The sequence below is a fragment of the Gallus gallus genome, chromosome 8 (genome assembly GCF_016699485.2).
Source record: "Gallus gallus isolate bGalGal1 chromosome 8, bGalGal1.mat.broiler.GRCg7b, whole genome shotgun sequence".
Classification (NCBI taxonomy): Eukaryota; Metazoa; Chordata; class Aves; order Galliformes; family Phasianidae; genus Gallus; species Gallus gallus.
This window is the reverse complement of record NC_052539.1, coordinates 27,716,979-27,729,385: the sequence shown is the minus strand read 5'-3', so window position 1 is coordinate 27,729,385 and position 12,407 is coordinate 27,716,979. Positions and strand designations below refer to the sequence as shown.

Sequence of the window (12,407 nt, the reverse complement as noted above, 5' to 3'; positions counted from 1 at the left end):
CTCTCTTGCTGAGGACAGAAGGTTCAGGCTGCAGTGACTGTGGTGCAGGCTTTTACAGGAGTCTTTCTGTGGTCTCTGCAGCAAAGAGGTTGCAATTTTGGCAGCTCTCCATGTGACAGCGAGCCAGGAGGGAGGGCGGTGGTTGGGGTCAGCAACTCAGTGGTGGCTCACAAGTCCTTGAGTCATCCATGACACAGCTCTGGTGCAGGGCGACCAGACATCCTATGTGCCCGCCAGCTTCTTGCCTTGGGCAGGAAAGGGAAGATTGTCCTCTTACTAGATACAGGCTCAAGCCCTCCTCTAGGTCTAAATAAGAAAATATGGCCCCAATATATATTTTTTTTCCTTTTTCATTTTAGGTCTTGAGTCATTTGCAACAAATGAGATAATGCAGAACTATTTGAGCCTCTGATAATCTGGTATTTTAGCAACCTTAGTAAGCATTACTTTGGAAAAAACACAGGGTTGACATAAACTATATCAGGAATACTACAAAGACTCCCTTATCAACAGACATTGATAAACATTGGAGAGCCATTAGCAGTGCTCCCCTGAAGTAATACATATTTAAAACCAATGTGCAACAGCTGTATTTCAACAGCACCACTATCTAACAACTTGACATCTGTTCTTTTTTCTCTATTGGGAAATGAAAAAAAAAAACTACAAACAAAACCTTATGCTAATAAAAGCATGTAATCCACCTCCTGACTTTAGATACATAGAACTCAATTCTTCTTTCATTTATATTACTTCTATTTTGGTTAAGCTACATATGTGAGTCAATGTGATCCTTATTTCCTTCAGTTAGTAGAGAAAAAGGAACCTATAGACTTTAGTAAAAGTAGGATCTATTGCGTGGTTTAGGGCAGGCTCTCAGTCAAATAGCTGAGAATAAAAGGTCATCTATTGTTAATGCTCCCAAATAGGTTAAAAAAAAAAAAAAACACAACCTGTGACCATTACAAATATATTATGGATTTTCAGGTGTGTTTATAGTAACATTGATTTTATTCCATAGCCTTTCTCTGGCCATAACTTCCAAAATGATCTTCTCTCTTGAAGTCAAATCCATGAATGACAACATTAAAATATGTCATTCAAGACTCCCAAGATAATTGAATTACAATGAAGTCGTGGCAGATTCACACTGGGGAAAGATCAAGTGGAAAATCTTATCATAGGAAAGATAGATGTATGTGATACGAACTCTACCTGATGGTGGGTAGTTTGCTGCCTCTGTTGTGCTCATTTCAAGCAGTCCTCTTGCTGTTTGCTTCCTTCATTTTCTGACAAGCTGAGAGGTGACAGCACTGCATCTATAAGCAGAAATATCACTTGATGAATAAAATTAATGTAGTATACAATTGCTTCAGATTATTTTATACTACAGGCACTTTTATACAAAAGTGCTTATAGATAGCATTTGGAGGCAGAGCCTTATGGGAGTTAACCAAATGAATGTGACACGCGTTTTGTTTTGCTCTTTGCTCATGAACCAAACTTGAGGTGATGCACGCACACACCACCACACTTGTTTTGACCAGCATGTCATTCCTGTCGACATCTCAGGATCTTGAAGTGTCTAAAATGAAAAAGACCTCCTTTCCCTTCTGTGCTGGGCTCTGTCCCACTGCTTTGGTCTTGGAGAACAAAGCCAAAGTTCATGCTCAAGTCAAAGCAGAGAATTAGAGTATCACATCCCATATCCCCAGCCAGCAGCACAGCACATACACAGGTCTCTTCCTCTGATCTCTCCCTAAGTACACTTTTTAAATGAGAAACCACTAAGATGCAAGAGCCACCTAATTGTAAAAGGTAACCAGGAAAAAACACCAACAAATGTACTGCGTTGCAGGTAACCTAACAACAACAAGGTGATACTGACAACATCTGCGCATGTGGCTTTGTTCCTACAACACAAAACAGTTCTCAGACTTGCCACATCCTTTTCAGTTTTAGCAAGGAAGCAATCTCTCTTCCTATTTTAAATCTGGAAAACAAAAAGCAGAAGCCTGAAAAGCGGTAGAGAACTAGGGATGAAACAGTACATGGTTAATGAGTACAAAAGAGGAATCAAATACAATTATTTAAAATTGTTTGTGCCATCCACTTTCACTCCCCATGAGTAAAACACTGCTCTTCAGCCTGACCTCCCAGCTCCTCTACTTTGTCCAAATAAAACAGACTAGGGGAGAAAACCTCTGCAAAGAACAAAATCAGAGAATAACATCCTTTTCAATAGAGGCCAGCCCAACAGCATGTCTAACAGCAACTGCCACTCTGCCTTGGATTTTAGAGGATATTTTTTATGTTCATGCTTTCTGGAACATTCGTGAGTTATTTGGAGCGGGGGAAAACGGTCCCTCACTATACTGCTGTTAATCAGATGTTTAATTTTTCTCTCGTGAACAAAAACCAAGTGGTCATCGGCATAGAGCATCTGGTTCCTGTGTTCTCTCTGCAGCCACTAGATGGCAAACCAGCTTTTAGCATGCAGCTGGATCGCAGCACCCCTGGCTTTCGGTAGTTTTTGCAAAACACAGGCACCAGGTCTCAGTGAGTTTGTTCCTCACTATCTTATCATAGCAACAGTGGGTTTTAGAGAGTGCAGGGCAGTTGATCCATGTGCCGTGAATGCCTGCTTTATCAGAGAGAGAAAAGGAAAAAAGATCTAAAAGGTCTTAGTACCTTTCTGCTGTGCACATTTTTGATGGGTGGATTTCATTGGTGCCCAGTGTCCTTCTTTGGGCACTCGGACACCTGCAGTGTGGCTGTAAGCACAGCTGCTGCAGGAATAGGTCAGCCAGCTGTAGCTTGGCTTGTAGCACTGCCTCAGGGCCAGCAAAACAGCTTCTCTGCCCACCTGAACTTCACTCATCTTCTCTGGTGGCTTTCCCAGCCTGTACTGAAGCTCAGCCACACCTCTGAATTACTCTACCTTACATTAAGCTGGTACAAACCACAGGCACTGAAGAAGCAGCAGTCCCCTCTGCTTGCTCAACAAACTCTCTGAAAATGTTTTAACTTCTCTTCATTGTATCCCTGCATAAGCACCACTTCTGCCTCTCAGCAAGCAGCCCTCAGCCTGCACCACTGAAATGCCACTTCACCACCCACTCTGCCTCAGGAGTTTCAAAGCTCCCCAAGTTACAGTCACACCTTTATCCCTTGCAACTACACATTTTCCTGTGTTTCACCATCATCTTCCTAAGGAGGATGTGCAGCAAACTGCTCATTACAGCAGGACAAATCGCCCGTCCCTGAAGGCTTACACCGATTTAATGAAGTAGGAATTGACTTAGTGCCACTGTAATTAATGAACATGTAAAAACTCAACAACTGCTCACAGTAACGCAAAGAGCATATTACACAAAACCAAGCCATATTTCAAATCTCTTTTATAGAAGTAACTGAAATTAGAGATCCAATTTTACGAAGAAAACATATTTAAGTATGAACATTTGCCTCATTATATAACTGAAATTAAGATTTCTTCTCCCGCACTTATGTCAGCAAATTCTGGCCTCTTTCCTCTCTCATCCCATGCCAGGAGTTAAGAATAGACTGCGAGCTTTTAGAAAACAAGCGTGTTTTGTGAGCTGGTTGCAATTGAGGAAAAAAGAAAGAAAAGAGAAAAAAAAAAAAAAAGAGCACACCAAATGAGAGGCAACCCCGTGTTTGAACCTGCAGCGGAAGGTTCGGACCCGCCTTTGATCAATCAGAGCCAGCAGTTCAAAGGCACGAAGCAATCTGCTACAAGTATATTACCTGCTGCCGCCAGGTGGCACCGGGCTGTGCCCCGCGCACATCACAGCGCTTGTCCCCATCCTCACAAAGCAAAAAGTTCACCTTTGCAATTTCCTCTCCAGTTCTGCTGGATTTATTGGGGGGGAAAAAGTCACTCCAATTGCAGGTGAAGACCCCGTACTAAAACAGCTCCAGGTTGTCTGAGCTGCGTGCACAAGAAGGGACATTTGGAGCCTTTCCTGTGGTCTCGCAGGATGGTGTGCCACTACATAATGAAACAATTATCAAATGTATGAAACAAAGGGGTTCTGTTAAAGGAAATAAAAACAAGAAAGGCACGTCAAAAGAAAATTAACCCTATATTCTCGGTGCCTCTTGTGAAAGAAAAAAATCCCCTTCATTTGAATTCAGGATTTACTGTCCTTCAAACTCAATGAAGCAGTACTTTCCTTTCTAATTGATGTTGAAAACAAATGGGATCCAAAGGGAAAAGGGATTTTTTTTTGAGCCGTTATAGAGTTACCACATAAGAAATCAGAAGGAAGACATTTCCGGTTCCCTGGAGACAAGACACCATCCTGCCTTTGCAGTTTCCTCACATTTTTTCCCACAGATTCAGTGTCATGAGCAGAATGTGAGAACCTTGATCACACATTACAATGACCCTAAGAGTGCAACCTCACATTAGGGCCAGGAGTTGGTTCTGGCACCAGAGCTGCGTTTGGTGGATAGAGCATCCCTTCTGAGGGGGCCCTGGTACAGAGCTTGTGGGCAAGGGCCTGGCATTCAGACAAGGGGAGAACTGCTGTAACTTCAGGTCTCACAGGGACTACCGTCCAGATGTGAACACACCCAAATGCTGCCCCTGCACTCACCAAGACCCCTGGTGTAGATGTTCAGCAATTTAAACTTCCACGTACTCATCCCAATCTTCTGTTCTGTTCTCATTTTTTACCTTCCAGCCATAGGTTTCCACATAAATCTTCAGAATCTAAAATGACATAATTACAGAGAATTACATTTCACTACAATTACTCACCAGCCATTACATTCTCCAAATCCAGTCACTACATAAGTCCTGCTGATATTTGCAGCGCTTATTAAAAAAAAAAAAAGAAAGAAAAAAGAGTGATTTTTATTATACTTTGCTATACATATTTAATTTTATTATAAGTCACTACGGATTTTCCTACAGATTTCCACAAGAACATGGCCAATTTGGTGCCAAGCACTGCTATTAAATATAGAGCCAATGCTGTACCTCTCATCTCACATCCATGGGTGGCAAATTTAAAGGAGCTCTATCAAAATCACCTTGTTGCCTTCTTGAATTCATTTTAACACTTTCTGGCATGACTTAGGATTGAATTTGTCCACTTACACTGACGGGTACAGCACACACACACAGTCACTCTTCTCTGCCTGTAAGTGGATTGTTTGGGCTGCCAACAGTTTTACACAGGTGCAGAGACACTTGTGTTTGTTCTGTGTAGACCAGAGCTCTCTGCACTTCCTAGCTCAGATGCTACTCCATGTAAATGCATCTCTGCCACATTTAAGGCCACCAGAGGGTGAGAGGAAGGGCAGCTGCCTTTGTTCAGAACGGTGTCCCCTCCTCGAGCCCCTCAGGATCTGTACTTCCAGGAGAGCTCAGACCATCTCCACTAATAGATCTTCACAGCGTGGGCACTGCACAAGCGTGTGGGAGCAAAGGAAAGGGAGGAATGATGTGCTCCTTCCCCTGGAATTCCATGTGGGTAGACTGCCTGAGCCCCCGGTACTCCTGCCAGCAGGTTTTCCTGGACCCACATGGGGAATTCAGCACTGAGCAGCTACCTGAGCTGGCAGCAGTAGTGCTGCTGGAGGCTTTTCCTCTGGTTGTGTTGCTTGGCTTCCTCCCTCCCTACCACCTTCAGCCTCCTGCATAACCAGCTAGATTTGTCTTCAGAGCGCAGTCCAGAATTAGCACGGAGTTGCTTGGCAGGAGGAAAACCCCAAACAGGGATTGCCTGCTATTTGTTTTCCATACAGCACAACAACGACTAATAAAACATGCTCATGCCGCAAACCCAGATTAATAGTAAGCCCATGTAAAACCTTTGTAAATCATTACCAATTACCTGGCTTCCAGCAAAACCGAGCAGTAGAATGTTAGTCTCCACAAAGACCACAGCCGGCGCATGCACACACGTGTCTCCTCACCTCATGATATTTAATACCTGCAGTCAATGACTGCTCGGTGTGATGGTGTCCGGATCAAACTCAGACTTGCAGGACTGTCCTAGGGCATACATGAGCTCACAGCAGCACGTAAGACTGCAAATTTTAGACTCCTGAGATCTGTGGTTTGCAAAAACAGCCCACATCCCGTCAGAACTGTTACACCAGGATAAACCTGGCATGAGGACAGCATCAAGTCCATTAATGTTCGTGTTCTTACAAGAGGCCTATCATCTTACACCAACATACAAAATGCTCTCTTGCTTTTGATGTAGAGATTCTAGATCATGTCCTGTGGTAATCTTCAAGTGAAATGCTTCTAATCCCTCTGAAAACATAAGGACAGAACAAGGGAGGAGTTCCTGGCAATTACAGAATTTGTTAATGCAGACTCAGGTATAGCTTTCACAAAAGAACACACTCAGTGAGGCAGATTTAAAACCCTTACGGTGTTGATGGCTGACAATTGACAGAAAGAAATAGGCACAAAGCTCTGCAAACCCAAGAGCAATGCCTTGTGGAAGTCATTCCTATGGCTGCTCAGTTCTGCTGTTAAAAGCAAAAGCAAAGATTATTTTAATATTCTGCCTTTTCCTTCTATGCCAAGGAAAATAAAATATTGTTTAAAACTGTTTATATAGCAGATCTTACTAAGGCAAGGAATATTTTTGCCATTAGGTAGTTTTGTAAAACCTACTTGGTGTTTTTTTGGTTCTGTCTCATTGTCAAAGTTACTGCACAAACACTGACAATAAATGAAGCAAAGTGCATAAACAGGATTCCACTAAGGCTCACCACATTGCTGTGTGGGCTATTCATGCTGTATTCCTGCCTTGGTTATGCTCTATACCTTCTTCACCTCTCACTAAACCAAGTGAGGGAAGCTGAATCTACATGAGGTAGGGTGGCGTTTGGTTTCCTGGCAGCTCTAGGAGCCCAGGCCATGACCCCACCTTCTGCTGTGCGTTTGCCCATACATTCCTGTCCCTCCCCAGGGTTCACCTGATCCTGCTGCGAACTGAGAGGGAAAGCATCAGAAAGCTAAGGAAAAAATGAAAAGGATCCTATTTCTCCTAGTTCAGCTTCCTGAGCTGGGACACCAGCGGGTCACACAGGCACTGGTGCTGCGGTTGGGGGGGTGTTGGGCAGGAGCACGGCCATTTTAGAGAGGTTTGAAGTCCCATGGAGTGTCATCCTTGAAAGGGGCTCCCACAAAGCTGAGCTGATCCATCTCAGGGAACTTCACTTGAAATGACTGCAAATGCTGAAGATTTTTTTTAGGAAGATGTTTTTATGGGAAGAAGGACAATTAAAAATTGCATCCCCTTTGCTGGCCTCCACCAAAAGCTGGCACCTTGCACCAGACTCTTGTTGACTCTTGGCCAGCCAGCTCTGTCTGACTTGGCGCCCTCCTAAAGCTCTGCGTTATCTCATTCTTATTGCTCCGGCTTCTATAAAAACACTTATTGGGATGGGGACAGACTAAATTGTAAACAACACATACTGGACCAGTGTAATTTTATACATAACAAAACACTGAATCACCCACTGTCTGAATTATGAAATCCCCTGTGATCCCACTACTGTCTACTATCTTTCAGGAAGTAACAATGAAAGTGAGAGGAAGACACCAGTTATGAAAAAATGTGGGCCCTCGAGCTCAGTGATCAGTATTATTTTTTGTCTCTTTGATATCCTTCCAACCTCCCTCACCATTGCAGTTCTGTAAGATGTCATAACTGCTTGCCAGAAGCCTTTCGCTTTTAGCAAAATTTAATACTGTGTCCATAAAAGGAAACATTTCCATTACAGATTTCAATTTCCTTCCAATCCACGCTTGGAATTTGGGATGAAACCAGGCAAAGCTGTACCTGAACACTGAAGGAACAGCGAGATCTACAGCATTCTGAAGACAAACAAGCTATTTGTTCGGAGTTTGTAATTGATCTGATTCTGCATTGTCTGACAAAGAGCAAAAGCTATGCAATGAAATTCTGTCTCCACCAAAGTGCAGTAGGATTTAACATCAGCAGGGCCAAGATTCTGTTCTTAACGTCCCACACACACCTCCATGGCTCAGGTCTGGAAACAGAACGAGTGAGGAACCCGCTGCACTAATATTACAGGGGCTGAGAACTTCGTGTCCTGAAGAAAACTGTCAGCAGGCCAAGTCCTGCCAAATTCTGGAGTGAAGCAAAGGCAACCGAACTGAGAAACAGAATCTGGCTCCCTCTGCTAGTCTGAAAGTTAGCTTCAGGAATATTTCAACAGTGATGCCATGTACAACCCGAGCACTACAAAAAGAAATACATCATAAAAGTGAGCCAGTGTTTTTTTTAGACTGAATTCACTGTTTTCCTTGTGCCATTTATTAATATAATAAATGACCTTAAAATATGTATCCCCTGAAATAAATGTCATTGATTAGGTCAAATAAAAATATCACTTGGCCCAACAATGACAAATTTCCTGGCTGTGCTCCTGTAGGCCCAGAACTTGTTTCATTTAGGAACAAGAGTTACTGGCAGTAGCTGGGAAGGAAACTGCTTGCCAAATGTCTCCATAGGAAATTAAATAATTGAGAATATTCACTAACAAGAAAAAGAAAATAATTGCTCACTTCAGGTTACAGACCCCATACATCCTGGACTTAACTCCTTTTTCTGAAATAGTGGCAGTGTAATCAGAATGTTCATTGGAATTTTCTACCTGGCAATGCCAAGAGAAGACCCTCTGGCTGGCTGGTAAAACTTCAGAGAAGAAACACAGTCCTTTCCAAGACAAGGAAGTTCTGCAAGATAAAATGGGGTCTTCTAAAACATTTCTCATCTCATTTGGTATAAATTGAATCTGTTCAGTGTGAACTGTGCTGAGTTTACAACAAAGGAGGAATGTCCCCTCCATCCCAAAATTTAATAGTCCTATTGGCAAGAACTACATCTGCACTGGATTAAGATCAGGGTTGATTCCCGTTTGCATGCAATATATCTCGCCCCAGCAGAACATTACAAGAACATGGGAAAGGAAGGAACTTGGAAAGTTCACTGCCCCATGATGACTATGGCCTTCTGGAAGCACAGCTTCCCTGCTTTCATGGGGGTGGGAACTCCATGATCCCCAGGCTCCTGACACTTTTTTAGCCCGCAAGCAATCCATCCTAGCAGCTGAGCAATGTAAAACAGAAGCACTGGGTTTAGTCAGCCCCGTCCTGGTGCTGCAAGTGGGACACAAGTATCCTTTACAAGCCCTGGGGAAGAACCTGCCCACTGCTTTGAGCAACAGCATCCCACATTGCTAGGAACCAGGGAGGATCAGGATTCCTGGCTGAAGGGCTTGTCTGAGCACAGACTGGGGAGGAATGGCAAAATTGGTCTTTCTGAGGGTGGAGGAGTTTTAGGGGCTTTCCTTTGGGAAAGAAGGTTTTTTTTCCTTCAGAAAATTACAGAAATATCTGAGCAGATGAGAAAGAGACTCAAATGAGGGTTTCAGGATGTGTTTCTTAGATGGTTTGAATGGACAGAGCTTTGCTTTGTTTGTTTCCTCGAAATAAAGCCAATATTTGTTGAGTGGCTGCACTGTCAGGCTGGAGGGTGGGGAAACCAGCTGATGTGTCACAGAAGTGATCAGCACTTCCCAACTCCCTGCTTCATCTCAGCTATGCTCTCCAGAGCACACAAATTTCTCTGGGTCTCATTTACAACTATGTCCTTCATAAGTGCAGATACCCCAATTCAGGCCACACTTGCCTTTCTGTTTTGCAAGTTCTTGTTCATTAAAATTACATCACAATTCAAGTATACTTTTTTCTAAATGAGATTTTAAAACTTTTAAAAGAGATTTAATCATTCTGAACATTTCTTTGTGAATAATAACAAAATAGAGACAGTACTACCTCCTGGGTGTAGGCTTTTTCTGTCACGTGGCAAAACCTTTTGCCTACATAAAGATATACTGGGTTTTGGTATTTCTACTGCATCCACATTTACTGCATTTTTTGGTTACTGAATATGACAACATAGAGCATCACGTGCAGAAACAAGAACATGCACGTGACTATGAAGTGTGAGCTACCAAAACCCCATGTTCACACTGACTGAGTAATATTACACGGCTCTATTTTGTTAAACTGGCTGCTTTGTGGCTGAAATAATCACATTAATCTTTTAGTTTTGTTATTTTGAAACAAAATTCTTGCTTCTTTCCGTACTCCCTGGTCCTTTATAAATGCCAGTGGGCAGCCACAGATGACATGTCTTTGTCTGGAAAAATCACACGTATGCCTGGGGGATGTACTTAGTTAAGATGGTATAGTATTATCCAAGGCAGTGGCAGGCAGTGAGGCTGGAAATGAGGACATAAAAAGGGCAAAGACTACTTCAGAAAAAACCAGTCAAGATGGGGAAGTCTATACACGGCCTCCCACCATACCAATCCACTGCACAAAGGGGAAACCTTCAGATGCTGCACAGCTTTAAGAAACACCAGCTTCGTTGCCAGGCTCCAAAGGAACTAGAGATCGATGCTGTTTGCCCTGCGTATCTTCTGTTTTTAAATGACTCAAATCCTATTTGCAGATTTCCTGTCTATGGGTCTACTTGTGTGGTTTTCCAAATATGTACATCTTTTTTTCTATCCAGAAAAATCTGTCTTGGCAAAAACTGTTAAAATGTCTGTATTTGTCCAAGATTTTTGGACATTTACTAGCCAGGTTAGAACAACAGCTCAGTGGCTCCAACCCGTCTGTTGTTTTTCAGCTCTGTACATTTGAATGGCAAAAGCACTGCTAAAATGAAGGGCGGTATGCAGCAAGTCCTACCTGCTGTAGCTGTCCCTGCTTCTTCATCTAGAGAGAAACATGGAAACGCTACAAAGGTGACCCACCACTTATCTTCCTCATTCATCTCTTTCCTATTTCAAAATACGTGTCCACATCTGGCCACACAGTGCCCTGTACATGCCAAAAGCATTTCCTCCCTGCACAATCATACCCACTTTTCCTCCTGTTTACACCATTTTCTGCCAGCTTAGTGAGCAAAACAGGCTCAACGAGAGGCCAGACACAAACAGAAGCTGACAAAACTGAAGTGGTGGGTCTGTCCTTTCCTTCATGGCTTTTAGGTTGACACCATCCACTCCTAAACGTTTTGAATTGTTACAGGGTTGAACCAGGAATTGAATTCTGCCCCCAGCTGGGTGTCTGCCACTCTCTACAAGCTGCTTTGAGCAGCATTATTTCAAGGAGCTGAACAAACAGGCATGAAGCAGCCTGCACTGAATAAACACGAATCTACAGACAGTGAGATTGAAAAGCACTGGCATGCTCACCAGGCTCCCATATCCGTGCCAGCTGCTGCAATAGCTGAACGAGGGAGAAGCAGTGCAAGACCCTTCCTTTTGCACCAGCATGAAATAATCCAGCATGTAGAGCATATTCAACTATTGCACCATGCGCAGCATTTGTATGGTACAGACCCATAGTGTTAAATCGTGATCATGCTCTGTAAATGGTCTGCATATTTTCAAGACTGAGTCTAACTACTAGATAAGAAAATAAATACATAAATTATACTGCAAAGAAATTGCCTACAAAGCAATGTTTAAAAGGAATATTATTTATACTGCAATGCTGAGCGCTCAGAAATTAGGAAATGCCAGATTTATGGCTTCTTGTGCAATCTTCATGACATGGCTGCTTAAGAAGGCCAACTTCCTTAGGATTTGAGGCCTTTTTAGCATAAACTGACTCATATCATATACAAAAGCAATTTTAACCTTTTTATCCTATTCCCTTGATGCCAACTGTTTTTGGAAAAAGGCAGTCCTTTCTGAGGATTGGGCTTTTGCAAACCTGGTTTGGAAAGATTATTCTGCTTCTGACACTACTTCCTGCTATACTAATCAGATAGCATCCAGATCATCTGTTTATTTGTGTCTTCTCTAACATACACATGTTAGTTCGCCTGGATGGGACCTCTGAAATGCTAGCACACAAGACATGCACACCACTTTGCAGGTGGGACCACCTGGTTTTACAGACCCAGAGCCCCTCCCTCCCACAGTATGGCACCTTGGTCAAAGGGCTTGTGCTGTTCCCACTGGGTCCTCCTGTCCTCTGTGCAGCCTGAGGTCCCAACAGGAGTTACCAAAATGATCCGGCTCCAGGGAGGTGGCAGTGATCTTCCAGAGGAAGAACAACACTCACTCCTCAGTGAGAAGTGCTGACATTGCTCTTGCTTGCCAATGAATCCTGCACAGATCTCTGGAAATATGACCTTCCACATCTACAGCTGTGCTTCCAACTGGAGTTCTTACCATTCTTCATCCCTCCTTCCAAAAGTCAGCATCACTGTGTGAAGTCATGTGAAAACCTCATTGTTCAGTTCCCTCCTCCTCTAGCAACATCCTTATTTAACTAGCACACATTTCTCAGGACAGCA

At 43.1% G+C, this 12,407-nt stretch overlaps 1 protein-coding gene across 3 annotated transcripts in view; it reads right to left on the bottom strand.

Annotated features, from left to right (window-relative positions):
• CACHD1 (cache domain containing 1) overlaps positions 1 to 12,407 on the bottom strand; it is a 130,495-nt gene that overhangs the window by 116,500 nt on the left and 1,588 nt on the right. For 2 of the 3 annotated variants that reach the window (XM_046944716.1, XM_046944717.1), the window contains 2 exons: positions 4,626 to 4,741; positions 1,216 to 1,319 (listed from right to left, as the gene is read on the bottom strand). The gene's annotated coding sequence lies outside the window, so the exon portion shown is untranslated. Of the gene's footprint in view, positions 1 to 1,215; positions 1,320 to 4,625; positions 4,742 to 5,870; positions 7,002 to 12,407 lie in introns of those variants that run through there. The other variant, XM_046944718.1, reaches the window with a different exon arrangement.